Source organism: Lepidochelys kempii, chromosome 2 (genome assembly GCF_965140265.1).
Source record: "Lepidochelys kempii isolate rLepKem1 chromosome 2, rLepKem1.hap2, whole genome shotgun sequence".
NCBI lineage: Eukaryota > Metazoa > Chordata > Testudines > Cheloniidae > Lepidochelys > Lepidochelys kempii.
This window is the reverse complement of record NC_133257.1, coordinates 159,546,160-159,560,607: the sequence shown is the minus strand read 5'-3', so window position 1 is coordinate 159,560,607 and position 14,448 is coordinate 159,546,160. Positions and strand designations below refer to the sequence as shown.

At 41.1% G+C, this 14,448-nt stretch overlaps 1 protein-coding gene across 12 annotated transcripts in view; it reads left to right on the top strand.

Annotated features, from left to right (window-relative positions):
• LOC140907213 (poly(rC)-binding protein 3-like) overlaps positions 1-14,448 on the top strand; it is a 713,049-nt gene that overhangs the window by 360,134 nt on the left and 338,467 nt on the right. The gene's annotated exons all lie outside the window — the stretch shown is intronic.

Here is a 14,448-nt window from a genome sequence, read left to right as displayed (position 1 = left end):
TGCACTTTCACAATAAAGAGATTGCACTACAGTACTTTATGAGGTGAATTGAAGGCTCTAAATATGAATGAGGTTCTAATGTTTTACTTTGATTTATTTTTGAATGAAGTTATTTTTTGTACGTAATTTTATATTTGTAAGTTCAACTTTCATGATAGAGATTACACTACAGTACTTGTAATAGGTGAACTGAAAAATACTATTTTTGTTTTTTACAGTGCAAATATTTGTAATCAAAAAATAAAGTGAGCACTGTACACTTTGTATTCTGTGTATTAATTGAAATCAATATATTTGAAAATGTAGAAAACATCCAAAAATATTTAAATAAATGGTATCCTATTATTGTTTAACAATGCGATTAATCACGATTAATTTTTGTAATTGCTTGACAGCCCTATTCTCTTCACATGTGGGAGAGGCAGACCGGGTATTAAACCCATATACTGGCCAGATTTGACTGGGGCAGAATGGTATTGCCCTGTGGCCCCAGGCTAGGAAGTTGGTGGTTGGAGAGCCTGCATGTAACTGCAGCTGGGTGTGGCCCTACCTGTATGAATGCTGGTGAAAGTGCAGGCTGGAGGGCTTTGCAGCTTGTCACAGCAGTACAGTGTGAGAGGGAGCTCAAGCTGGTGCGTCAGTGGGCTGAGTGGTATCCCAGTTCCAGGTGCCACCCCAGGGGGAACACGTCACACCTGTGTGTTGTTTATTTTTATATTACTGATTATATTATTCAATATCTTATTTAATTAATTGAAAATGTTCATTTTTAATTTAGATGAAGCTGCTGCACAACCTGGAAATCTTGCAATATTATTTTTATTATTAATTATTAGGTTGTTTTGTAGTAGCACCTAGGAGCCTTAATCTTGCATCAGGATCCTATTTTGCTAGGTGCTGTACAAACAAAGAATAAAAAGAGGGTCCCTGCTCCAGAGAGCTTAAGTCTAAATATAAGACAAGAGACAACAGATGGTAACAGACAAACAGGGGAGTACAAAGACAGAATTTAAGTCCCATTTGCCGTGAAGTGCATGCAGTCTTCACAGGAAAGATTTAAGAATTATAGTGTGTGTAGCTTTAAGTAACTACTGTTGGGGCAGGGAGTCTATAGATATTTCAACAATGTAAGTACTATTAGCCAAATAGATACCCAGCCCCATTCATGTTGAGTATAATGGAAAATGTCAGGCAACCTAAATATAGGGGTTACTGCTTCTTTTCTCTTAATTCACTCAACCTTATAAAACTCAGCTCTGCAGATAATATTCAGTCTTATTTTCTATATAATCTAATATATTTATCTATTTAGGCATTTATACTTTCATGCATATTTCTCTGGTGCCCAGGACTTAACAGTATGGTGATGACATAGCAAGTGTGAAAAATTGGGAAACTTTTTTTGGGGGTAGGGGTGTGTGGAACATTTGCCTTTATCAGACAAAGCCCCTAATATTGAGACAGTGCCAATAATATTGGGACATCTGGTCAACCTACTTAACAGTTCAATGTCGAGTTGCAGTGTTGCTAACTTTCATGGTTTTATTGCAAAGCTCATGGTCTTCGTTTTCCTTAAAGTCCAAGTTCATAGCATCATAGAATATCAGGGTTGGAAGGGACCTCAGGAGGTCATCTAGTCCAACCCCCTGCTCAAAGCAGGACCAATCCCCAATTAAATCATCCTAGCCAGGACTTTGTCAAGCCTGACCTTGAAAACCTCTAGGGAAGGAGATTCCACCACTTCCCTAGGTAACCCATTCCAGTGCTTCACCACCCTCCTAGTGAAAAAGTTTTTCCTAACATCCAACCTAAACCTCCCCCACTGCAACTTGAGACCATTACTCCTTGTCCTGTCCTCTTCTACCACTGAGAATAGTCTAGATCCATCCTCTTTGGAACCCCCCTTTCAGGTAGTTGAAAGGAGCTATCAAATCTCCCCTCATTCTTCTCTTCTGCAGACTAAACAATCCCAGTTCCCTCAGCCTCTCCTCATAAGTCATGTGCTCCAGCCCCGTAATCATTTTTGTTGCCCTCCGCTGGACGCTTTCCAATTTTTCCACATCCTTCTTGTAGTGTGGGGCCCAAAAGTGAACACAGTACTCCAGATGAGGCCGTACCAATGTTGAATAGAGGGGAACGACCACGTCCCTCGATCTGCAGGCAATGCCCCTACTTATACAGCCCAAAATTCCGTAAGCCTTCTTGGCAACAAGGGCACACTGTCACTCATATCCAGTTTCTCATCCACTATAACTCCAGGTCGTTTTCTGAAGAACTGCTGCCTAGCCATTTGGTCCCTGGTCTGTAGCAGTGCATGGGATTCTTCTGTCCGAAGTGCAGGACTCTGCACTTGTCCTTGCTGAACCTCATCAGATTTCTTTTGGCCCAATCCTCTAATTTGTCTAGGTCCGTCTGTATCCTAGCCCTACCCTCCAGCATATCTATCACTCCTCCCAGTTTAGTGTCATCTGCAAACTTGCTGAGGGTGCCATCCATGCCATCCTCCAGATCATTTATGAAGATACTGAACGAAACCGGCCCCAGGACCGACCCTTGAAGCACTCCGCTTAATACTGGCTGCCAACTAGACATGGAGCCATTGATCACTACCCGTTGAGCCCGACAATCTAGCCAGCTTTCTATCTCCCTTATTGTCCATTCATCCAGCCCACACTTTAACTTGCTGGCAAGAATATTGTGGGAGACTGTATCAAAAGCTTTGCTAAAGTCAAGGAACAGCACATCCACTGCTTTCCCCTCATCCACAGAGCCAGTTATCTCATTGTAGAAGGCAATTAGGTTAGTCAGGCATGACTTGCCCTTGGTGAATCCATGCTGACTGTTCCTGATCACTTTCCTCTCCTCTAAGTACTTCAGAATTGATTCCTTGAGGACCTGTTCCATGATTTTTCCAGGGACTGAGGTGAGGCTGACTGGCCTGTAGTTCCCCGGATCCTCCTCTTTCCCTTTTTTAAAGATGGGCACTACATTAGCCTTTTTCCAGGAGAACAATGTGATTCCTAGTAGTTCCTGGAGAACAGTGTGATTACAAAAGAATCTAAACTTTTTGGTTTGAGGAAGTTTTTTGCCCTCTTGGTTGCGTAGGAAAGCTTTAAAATTTGCCCTGGGCACACATTAAAAACAGAAGGCAATTTTAAAAAAAAATTGTTCTTAAATCTCATGACTTTACAACCAATCTCGTGATATTTTTGTGGTTGGGGTGTGTGGGGGGTAATTATGATAGAATGTTTGGGGTAGGTAGTATTGAGTTATGACATAGTGTCTTCCAAGCACTAAAACTAGTTACATGTAATGGCTGCAGTAGTTTTGGCACTCATCCCCTCTTTATCGTTGCCTGCAATTTAAGAATATATTTCTGAGGATAACTTCTCAACAAATGAATGGAGACAGATGCTTGAGCATTATTCAGTTCTTTGAGCGGTAAGGCCTTTTCTCCACACAAATTAAATGCGTAAGTCTAGACTAATAGGGAACCATTGAGTGTGCATAGAATCATAGAAGTGTTGGACTGGAAGGGACCTCAGTTGGTCATCTAGTCGAGTCCCCTGCACTCAAGGCAGGGCTAAGTAATAATTAGACCATCCCTGGAAGTTGTTTGTCTACCCCTGCATGTGGAAGGCTGCAGGAAGGTGCACCAGCTATTTGATATACCTCTAATTCACTCATCTCCAATATTTTTATACTATAGGATTTCCTGCTCTTGAAAGGTATTTAAATGTAAAAAAGCCCATGAAAACTGCAGCAGCTGAACAAAATTAACATAAGTATGCTGTTTTTGCTTGTTGACCCATCAGTTTGAACTGCCTACACATGAGGAGCTTCTTATGAATGTAGTAACAAGCAATGTGCTATACCCTTAATCTCATTAACATAAAAAAGGCATATGCCTGCTGTGTGTGTGTCGAGGAGGGGGTGGGGCGGGGCTGGAGTTGCTGGTGAGCAGTGTGTTTCATACCCTATTCATTGTGAGAGTCGGGTTGCACGTCATACATAACAAACAATGCCACTAAAAAAGGTAGGGGGTGCTTTTAGCTGTGACCACGCATAGGTGAATTGACGGGCTACAGAAGGCCTTGAGAATAATAAAATAAGTAATAAAAGGAGCTTCAAATATCTGAACTCAAAGAAATATCCATGAGTGGATCTTATTTTCTTCATATAAGCTAGCCTCCAGAACAGCGTACATAACATAAACTCCTTCATGACATGACTTTGGAGATTTTCATTTTTAAATAGCTAAAAAAGTCATCAAAATTTAAATACTTGGGTAAAAAAAATCTGCTGAGAGTGTAACATAACCCTTTCTCCATCTCTCACTCCTCGCATCGAGAAATTCTTCTCTGTCACATGATTTTTACAGGTAAATTAGGTCTGAATTTTTTTTTTATTTTATTGAACCTCAAAGCATTTACAGGTTTTGCTAGTACAATTACAAAACTCAAAACAATTTCAAAGCCACACACAAAAAAAAATTTAAAAAAACCTCCCCATTCCATCTCCACACCTTCCCCCACTAAGGGTTTTTTATTGCTGCTTTGCTTAACTGCTTAATCACCTTCTGCTTATTCTCCTATCACTTCTTATTTAGTGACATTTAGCCCTATTTCTGTATCACTAAAACAGAACTTTTAATTATCTCAATTTAATATCTTTGGCATTGCAATTTCACAAGGGAGTGGCCCTCTTAAATGGAGCAAGTCCAGCTCCCCTGTGCTAGTACACATGCACCTAGTTTGGTCAGCTAATTTACAGGGCATCACCTGGTATTTTAAAGACCGTGGTTGTCCATGAGGAAGGGGTGACAGCAGTGGCAGCAAAGTTGTCTGGGAGTGGCTGCCAAAGTCCCCTGAGAGGGGAGGCCGTCGGAACCTGCTGGGGACAAGGGAGTCCGAGGCAAGAGCCCTGAGAGACGGTTCTTCATTAAAAAGCATGGGAGAAGCCTGCAGTAGGGACTGAGAAAGGCAAAGGGGAAAACCCCCTGGGAGTTGTAGCCCAGAGTGAGTTGAGGAACTGTTTGTTTGCCAACCTTGGGAAACAAATTGGGTCTAGAAGGAGACTGTGGGTGTGGCAGCAGGTCCTTTATGGGCTGGGGACAAACCAGCATCTGACACCTTCATAGCACATTTCGGTTTCCCAGTAAAAACAGCTCTCAAGTAGAACTTGAGAAGATTCCAATATTTATAAGAACATAACAGCCATACTGGGTTAGACCAAAGGTTCATCTAGCCCAGTATCCTGTCTTCTGACAGTGGCCAATGCCAGGTGTCCCAGAGGGAATGAACACAACAGGTAATCATCAAATGATCCATCCCCTGTTGCCCATTCCCAGCTTCTGGCAAACAGACACCATCACTGCCCATCCTGGCTAATAGCCATTGATGGACCTATCTTCCATGAATTTATCTAGTGCTTTTTTAAACCCTATTATAGTCTTGGCCTTCACAACATCCTCTGGCAAAGAGTTCCACAGTTTGACTGTGCATTGTGTGAACAAATACTTCCTTTTGTTTGTTTTAAACCTGCTGCCTATTAATTTCATTTGGTGATCCCTAGTTCTTGTGTTATGAGAAGGAGTAAATAACGCTTCCTTATTTGCTTTCTCCTCACCAGTCATGATGTTATAGACCTCAATCATATTCCCCCTTAGTAGTCTCTCTTCCAAGCTGAAAAGTCAGTCTTATTAATCTCTCCTCATATGGAATACCCCTAATAATTTTTGTTGCCCTTTTCTGAACCTTTTTCCAATTCCAATATGTCTTTTTTGAGATGGGGCAACCATATCTGCACACAGTATTCAAGATGTGGGCATACCATGGATTTATATAGAGACAGTATGATATTTTCTGTCTTATTATCTATCCCTTTCTTAATGATTCCCAATATTCTGTTGGCTTTTTTGACTGCCGCTGCACATTGGATGGAGAACTATCCACAATGACGCCAAGATCTCTTTCTTGAGTGTTAACAGCTAATTTAGAGCCCATCATTTTATATGTATAGTTGGGATAATGTTTTCCAATGTGCATTACTTTGCATTTATCAACATTGAATTTCATCTGCTGTTTTGTTGTCCAGTCACCTAATTAAGAGATACTTTTGTAGCTCTTTGCAGTCTGCCTGGGACTTGTATCATATGCAAATTTTGCCACACTGTTTAGCTCTTTTTCCAGATCATTTATGAGTATGTTAAATAGGACTGGTCCCAGTACAGACCCCTGAGGGACACCACTGTTTACTTCTCTCCATTTTGAAAACTGGCCATTTATTCCTACCCTTTGTTTCCTGTCTTTTAACTAGTTACCAATCTATGAGAGGACCTTCCCTCTTATCCCATGACAGCTTACTTTGCTTAAGAGCCTTTGGTGAGGGACATTGCCAAAGGCTTTCTGAAAATCTATTTACACTATGTCCACTGAATCCCCCTTGTCCACATGCTTGTTGACCCCCTCAAAGAAATCTAGTAGTTAGTGAGACATGATTTCCCTTTACAAAAAACACGTTGAATCTTCCCCAACAAATTTGTTCATCCATGCGTCTGACAATTTTATTCTTTATTATAGTTTCAACCAGTTTGCCCAGTACTGAAGTCAGGCTTACCAGCCTGTAATTGCTGGGATCACCTCTGGAGCTCTTTTTAAAAATTGGTGTCACATCAGCTATCCTCCAGTCATTTGGTACAGAAGCTGATTTAAATGATTAGTTGCAGACTACATTTATGTAACCGCCTGCCTTTACACAGATGGTTAAAAGAAAAGAAAGGATCATCTTGGATAAAATCCAAACATACAAAATCAGAAATACAGGCTAATTAAAAGAACAGGTCTTTCAGTTATCTCACTAACGCCAGTGGGACAAGAACATAGAATTACTCTGTTGCTGATTTAAATCAGATACACTAGCATTTTTAGGAAAACACTTACAGTACAACTACCTTGAGCTTTTGACCCAATGAAGTAATGTTAAATGTGAAACTTAAACCCATGACCCAACACAACGCAGAGGATAAAGGCAAAAGCAAAATTTAAATGGTGACACTGACTTTCAGTGTCTAGTGATTTCTTCATATCAAATTGACTTCAGTGTGTGGGTAATCCTAATTTTTTTTCTGTAGTATCAGAACAATTGTCACTGATTGATCTTAATTTATATTCATTGTGAACCCGCCTCTTTTTGAATCCAAGGCTGTTTGCTGTCTCTGAGAAGTGTTGTTTGTCACATCAGTTGAAATGGCTGTTTGTTTGGCTGAAAAGTATAGTTACCCCTTTTTGACCCAAGCAATTGACCAACATTTGAGGTCTTGTTTCTGTTAGGAGGAGAAATTGATGGAGTCAGGTATTTCTTTGATGCAATCTTGTTTATTTACAAAGGATGTACAAAGTACTGTTTCCCTGAAAACAGCAGGAATAAAACAACAAAAGGTAGTTCCTTTGCTCACAGTTCCTAGCTCCCTTCTAGCCAACACTGCACCCAAAAGCTATCTCTAGGATTTCCTCAGTGTCACGTTCCCAATGCTTGCTCTGGCTGTGTTCTTGGCTTTCTGATGATGCTTTGCCATTTCTCCTGCTTCGCTCCCTCTCACTCACACATGCTCAGCTCCACCAGTCAGTGCCTTAGCCCTGGTGTTTACTATATCAGTACTGATGGGAAACCTTTTGGGCCACATGGTTCAGCTTCTACTCAAAGCTGGCTGCCTATGTTGTGGGTGGAAGTTCCTACTGTTTCAGCTACTGTTTCAGCTTCCTAAAGGAAATTAATGGATTTTCACAACTGTCTTAAATGAAGGGTGATGGGTACACTCAACAGCTTCAGTGAGGCTCCACACAATCCATAACCGGGTTGTTTTTTTTTTATGCCCTCTCCTTTTGCCTCCTTTCCCTTTCACCTTCAACCTCTCACTAGGATCTCTACAGCGGCTGCACTGAAATATGCTGCTGACTTTTCCGAATTGCATTTTTCATAGTACTGTCACTCAGAGAGAGCACGGAATTAAAACAATGGTCAGAATTAACAAAACAAAGCAGGACAATGAAAGAGTTATGAAATAGGGAGTCAAGAATTCTCAGAAGTGCTGTCTGAACATTATGGTGGCAATATACATGCATTTTTCCATGTAGCTTCCTCAAAGACTTAGAATAATAGACTTGCTAAAACCATGCATGCTAAGCATTAATCAAACTCTGGTAGAGAGTGCTTCAAAACAGAGTTGCCATCTGCCTTATTTAGAAAAGCCAGTAGGAACTGCAGCAACTGGCTTTGTCTGAGGAGTTTGAATTTGTTGTGAGAAAAAAAATGTAAACAAGATAATGAAATGCCTGCAGGGTATAACTGAAGGTATGGATTGTGAATGCAGAGGTGCATATACCCGAGGTACATATACCATACACCAAATGAGACCTTCAGGCATCGCTTCCGGTTCTATAGCAGCATCACAGTCTTCAATTTTTCTCATTTTGTTTAAGTCCCTCTATTGCATTATAAGAAAAATTCCATGGAGACTGATTTTAAAGCAGAGGATGGAGCTTTAAAAGTAGAAAAACAGTAGGGATAGATGTGATGTTGCCAGATCACTTAACATCCATCAGTTATGTTTCAAAATCATCTTTATAATCTTATTGTACATAGCATCTTTGATATCAGTGTATAATCAAAGATTTTAGTTTGTGATATGAACTTCTGTAGTGTCACCGGTGACTAAAGTGGCTTATTGAAATATGAAAATGTTTTGTTTCAATTCTTATGTATTAAAAATTAACTAACACAGGTTTTAGGCACACATGGTGTACAAATAGTTTTATACAAGTTCAAGGCACATGTACTGTACGTATAGTTTTATGCATTTCTGTTTTTCAAACTGCATGGATATCAGTCCTAATACCTGGTATCTTTGTTAACATACCAGTTATAGCTTTCGTTTGGCAAGTTCAAAGAGGTTAATAGATTGGAATTTAAGTTGTGTTGAAATAACTGGCAGTACACTACAAATGGAGGTTCTCAAATTATTGCTCTATAAATGATTGCTCTGCTCAAGAAAATAAAATTGAAGATGTTAGCTCTGCTTCCTTCCAAGAATTTATCTCATGCATCTTTCAACCCCACCCCTTTGATCAATAGAAATATTTCTCAAGCCTGCCCATGGGGCTAGTACTAAGTACTCCATTGTGCTTTGAGATCTTGAATTCTAGTTCCAGATTCTCCAGACTTGCCCCTGCCAGTGGGCACTGTTCATTTTCTGGCCATTTAAGACCATGTTGATGCTTTCCTGAGGGTGCAGCTTTCGAATCTCTTCCAGAATGACGGTGATTATCGGCAGGGACTTTGTCGGGGGCAGAGGGAGCAGTATAAAATAGGAAAGAAAATCAGGGATCTTCATGGCTTTCACTGAGATATGATGGTTCCCTCAAGTGAATGAAAAATGCTGTAAATATTTTCCTTCAGGTTCAGTTCTTATCCCTTCTCCTTTAAAGCCCCTACTGTCACTGATATTTCTTCAAAAATTATGTTTCCCTTCTTGGATCTTCTCAGCCCTGGTTTTATGGCTGATATTTAGAGATGACATAAAATAAATGTCACCTTTTTTTTCTTCTTCTTCTTCTTCTTCTCCCATTGCTTCTACTGCACCCAGATGCTCTCTGGCACTGGCTGCAGTGCTTAATGTCAAAGAGTAGATGACATGTACAATCCAAGACGCAGGGTTTCCAACTCTTACTGAATTAGATTGTTCAGGGAAGTGGGAATGACACAAATTTCTAATAGAGAGACAAGGTGGGTGAAGTAATATCTTTTATTGGATCAATTTCTATTGGTGAAAGAGACAGAAGTTACATCTGTAAAAAATATTACCACACCTACCTTGTGTCTCTAATATCCTGGGACCAATACAGCTGCACAATAACACTGCAAACAGCGAGTTTCTACTCAGTTTTGTTGGAATATTTACATTGGAAGTAGGGAGTTGTATATCCACAGAAGAGGTGGGAGGGGAATCAGTACCAGACACCTGCAGATCACTGAGGTCTCAGGGGAGTTGCTGGAGGCAAAGGGTTGTCACACAGAGATTGCTCACTTCTCGTTTGTTGTCAGCTCCTGCAGCAGCTATGTTGGTAGGGGATTCCCACACTGCTGACTACCCCAAAAATTACCCTCAGTGATGCTGTAGTGGAGAGTAGGAAACCATGCAGGTCCTTGTAGAGTCTCCCTGCAGTAGCACATGCCTGTTTCCTGTACAAAAGAGAAGACACGAGTGATCTGCGAAGCAAGCATTGCATTCTAAGAACTCAGTGCTAGCAAGTCACCAGAATGTTGTGAATGGCCAGCAAAATGGAAGGAAATACCAAAGGGTGATATGTTTTTACATATCTAGATCAGTTCGAAACACGGGGGCCCAGATCATCTAATTCCAAGGTAAAACCGCTGGCAGGAGGATGAGAGGCAAGATATTTCACGGAGGATGAGAGGCAAGATATTTCACGGAGGATCTCCTTACAGAGTTCCTATGCAATTGCTCTGTTGGGGGTGGAGTTTCACATCTCCCAACCTCACCACCTTTGGAATGAGCTGCAGGGCCCACCTCCAAAACTGGTGCATCATCAGGAGGCCAGAACCAGCCTCTGTACCAGCTGTGGCCATTGGGTAGCATGGCTCTATGGAGCTGCACTCTCAGAGACCCTTCCAGACTGCAGCTGCCCCAGGCAACCTCAGGTGGTGAGCCATAGTAAAGATCATACAACCCCGGGGAGCCTCCATGACTGGAGATGTGACAGTATGTGTAGAGCCTTGCGTGAATACAAATATAAACCCATGGATGCGGCTATCCGCAGGTAGAAATCGGTATCTGCTGAACCACGGGGCTCTCCCGGGAACTGCAGTGGCGAAAGGAGCAGAAAGTGCGGCCACCGCTCCCAGGAGCCAGTGACCCATGCTGGTCCTCTGGCGCGGCTGTACCACTCCCAGCCCTGTCCTCCAATGGGGCTGTACGGACCCCGGACAAAGACCAGGATTAGTCTATAGAGTATGTTGGACCAGCATGCATAAGGGATAAAGCCTGATCCTGTTTGCCTTTCTTGCATGAGTAGTCCTGTCAAGTCACTGGGAATGGTTCAAAGAGTAAGGAAAGCAAAATTTATCCCAAACAGGTGGGGAAGAAACAGCCAAGTATTCTATTTTTAAAATTCTGTAAAGGAAAATCCTTTACCATTTTTAAAATGATTCAGACTTTTTCTGCAGTACCATTTGTGAAGATAGTTGGATGTAAAGGTTATTTTAAAGATTTGATTCATTAGAAAAGTCAGACCAAACTGGGCCTTACATTTGTTTAGGTATATTCTGGAATTTAAGATTTTGAAAGTGGTGGGGGGGAAGATTTTATGTTATAGGTTTATTTTTATTGTACTCCAGTCTTTTGAAACTAATAGCTTTTTGGTTCATCTCATACATTGTGTTGGACTTAATACTATGGAACTGAGAACGAGGCCAGCTTAATGAACTGATATTCAACCAAAGCTGTTTGTCACAGTACTAGGAAAGTAATGCACTAAAGAATATTCTGTTGTAATAAATGTAGTGTTGTAAATTTCATACCATATATAAGAAAAGGATCACTGCTACTTCATGTGTGCAAAAATAATATTAATAACCTGAAGAAAAATCTGTTCAGAAAACTCGGGTAGGAGTCATGATCCCAAACCTCCAACTCTTTACTAGTAGAAGTAGTACTACTAAATGAAATGGCACTACTCACATGAGTAAGTAGTTGCAGGATCAGGCCACCTGGTGGTACAGTGGTTGCCATAACTAGAAAACAGCCACTACTGCAATATCTGAGATAGCACCATATTTCTCTAAATTTAGAACAAATTATATCTGCAGTATCCCCGATATTAGAATAGGGTCATTGTTGGTGAATGTTTGTGTCCCTTTACTTCCAAGAGAACTGCAAACAATTACACAGGGCCAGAGTCTCATCTTAGCTGTGCAACTGTAAATACAGAGGAACTCTATCAAGGTCAAGGAGTTCACTCTGATTTACTGTGGTAAACTGAAAGAAGAATTTGGCCAAGAAAAAACAGGCCTTTGTCTAAAACTGTATTTTCTTTTATTTGTTTTGTACTTTGTTTTAGTTTACACACAAATCTGTTATGGTATTTTGGGGTCAGATGCAGTTCTTTCCTCAGTCCTTACTCAGACTCCAATTGATTTCAGTGGGAGTTTGCCAGTTTACACACTGAGTTAACAATCTCAGGATTTGGGCTTGTTGTGGTTTGAGATAGGTCAACTAATCCAGATAAAATATTAAGTATACCTGGGACCGGGGTCCCCGTGGGGGCCAACCAAGGTTACTCAATTAAGGTGAACTGCAAAGAATGGGGTAGACAAACCCCAAAGCTGGTGGATAATTCAATACTTAAGTTTACCAAGGAGAGTGATCACTTTGGATAAGCTATTACCAGCAGGAGAGTGAGTTTGTGTGTGTGGCTTTTGGAAAAAAAGGCAGGGGGGGAGTGAGAAAACCTGGATTTGTGCTGGAAATGGCCCACCTTGATTATCATACACATTGTAAAGAGAGTGATCACTTTAGATAAGCTGTTACCAGCAGGAGAGTGGGGTGGGAGGAGGTATTGTTTCATGGTCTCTGTGTATATAATGTCTTCTGCAGTTTCCCCAGTATGCATCCGATGAAGTGAGCTGTAGCTCACGAAAGCTTATGCTCAAATAAATTGGTTAGTCTCTAAGGTGCCACAAGTACTCCTTTTCTTTTTGCAAATACAGACTAACACGGCTGTTACTCTGAAACCCGTCATAGCAGAGATGGTGAGCTTTGTAGTTGCAAAGAGCTCTTTTAGTATTTAGTTCATAGTTATGGTCCAATGTCCAATATCATACTCGGGGTGTAACAGCATAACTGGGATCTCATCTTGCGACTCAAACTTCCCCAGATGAAGCTTAAGCAGATCTGAGATGAAAAGGATCAGGTCCCAAGGATCTTTTATACAATTTCAGGTCGTCTTTGACAAGTTGGAGTCCCTCGGGGAACAACAGGCCCTTATTTCCTAAGCATCATCATTCATTACTCACACAGATTAACATAAGGCAGTGTATCCATCAGGCAGTCTATCACCAGTACTTAGCTATATGAATTAACATAAGACAATTGCCTGCTCCTCTGCCATTCACCGATTATTTGCTATACATGTCAAAGAGAGATGAATACAGAGATATCCCGTGTTTACACTTCATTTAAATGCTAGGTTGTTCTTTCGATCTTTGAATGATCAGAATACAGCATAGACGGGGACTATCGATTACATTGTTGACATTACCCATATACATGTAAATAAACAAAAACACAAACATCATCTCCCCACATGTCTTTAAGGGTTGAATTTGAGTCATTCATCCTGCAGGATCGTCAAGGTTCCTCCCCCACTCTGAACTCTAGGGTACAGATGTGGGGACCTGCATGAAAAACCTCCTAAGGTTATCTTTACCAGCTTAGGTCAAAACTTCCCCAAGGTACAAAATATTCCACACGTTGTCCTTGGACTGGCCGCTACCACCATCAAACTAATACTGGTTACTGGGGAAGAGCTGTTTGGACGCGTCCTTCACCCCAAAATACTTCCCAAAACCTTGCACCCCACTTCCTGGACAAGGTTTGGTAAAAAGCCTCACCAATTTGCCTAGGTGACTACAGACCCAGACCCTTGGATCTTAAGAACAATGAACAATCCTCCCAACACTTGCACCCCCCCTTTCCTGGGAAATGTTGGATAAAAAGCCTCACCAATTTGCATAGGTGACCACAGACCCAAACCCTTGGATCTGAGAACAATGAAAAAGCATTCAGTTTCTTACAAGAAGACTTTTAATAAAAATAGAAGTAAATAGAAATGAAGAAATCCCCCCTGTAAAATCAGGATGGTAGATATCTTACAGGGTAATTAGATTCAAAAACATAGAGAACCCCTCTAGGCAAAACCTTAAGTTACAAAAAAGATACACAGACAGAAATAGTTATTCTATTCAGCACAATTCTTTTCTCAGCCATTTAAAGAAATCATAATTTAACACATACCTAGCTAGATTACTTACTAAAAGTTCTAAGACTCCATTCCTGGTCTATCCCCGGCAAAGACAGACACACAGACCCCTTGTTTCTCTCCCTCCTCCCAGCTTTTGAAAGTATCTTGTCTCCTCATTGGTCATTTTGGTCAGGTGCCAGCGAGGTTACCTTTAGCTTCTTAACCCTTTACAGGTGAGAGGAGCTTTCCCCTGGCCAGGAGGGATTTCGAAGGGGTTTACCCTTCCCTTTATATTTATGACAAGGATGTTTAACCCTTTCTGGCCATGCGTCACAATACCCCTTCCTCCTTGACTCTGAAACTTCACATGCATTTCAAACCAAACCTTAATCAAGTTCAAAAGAGTTTG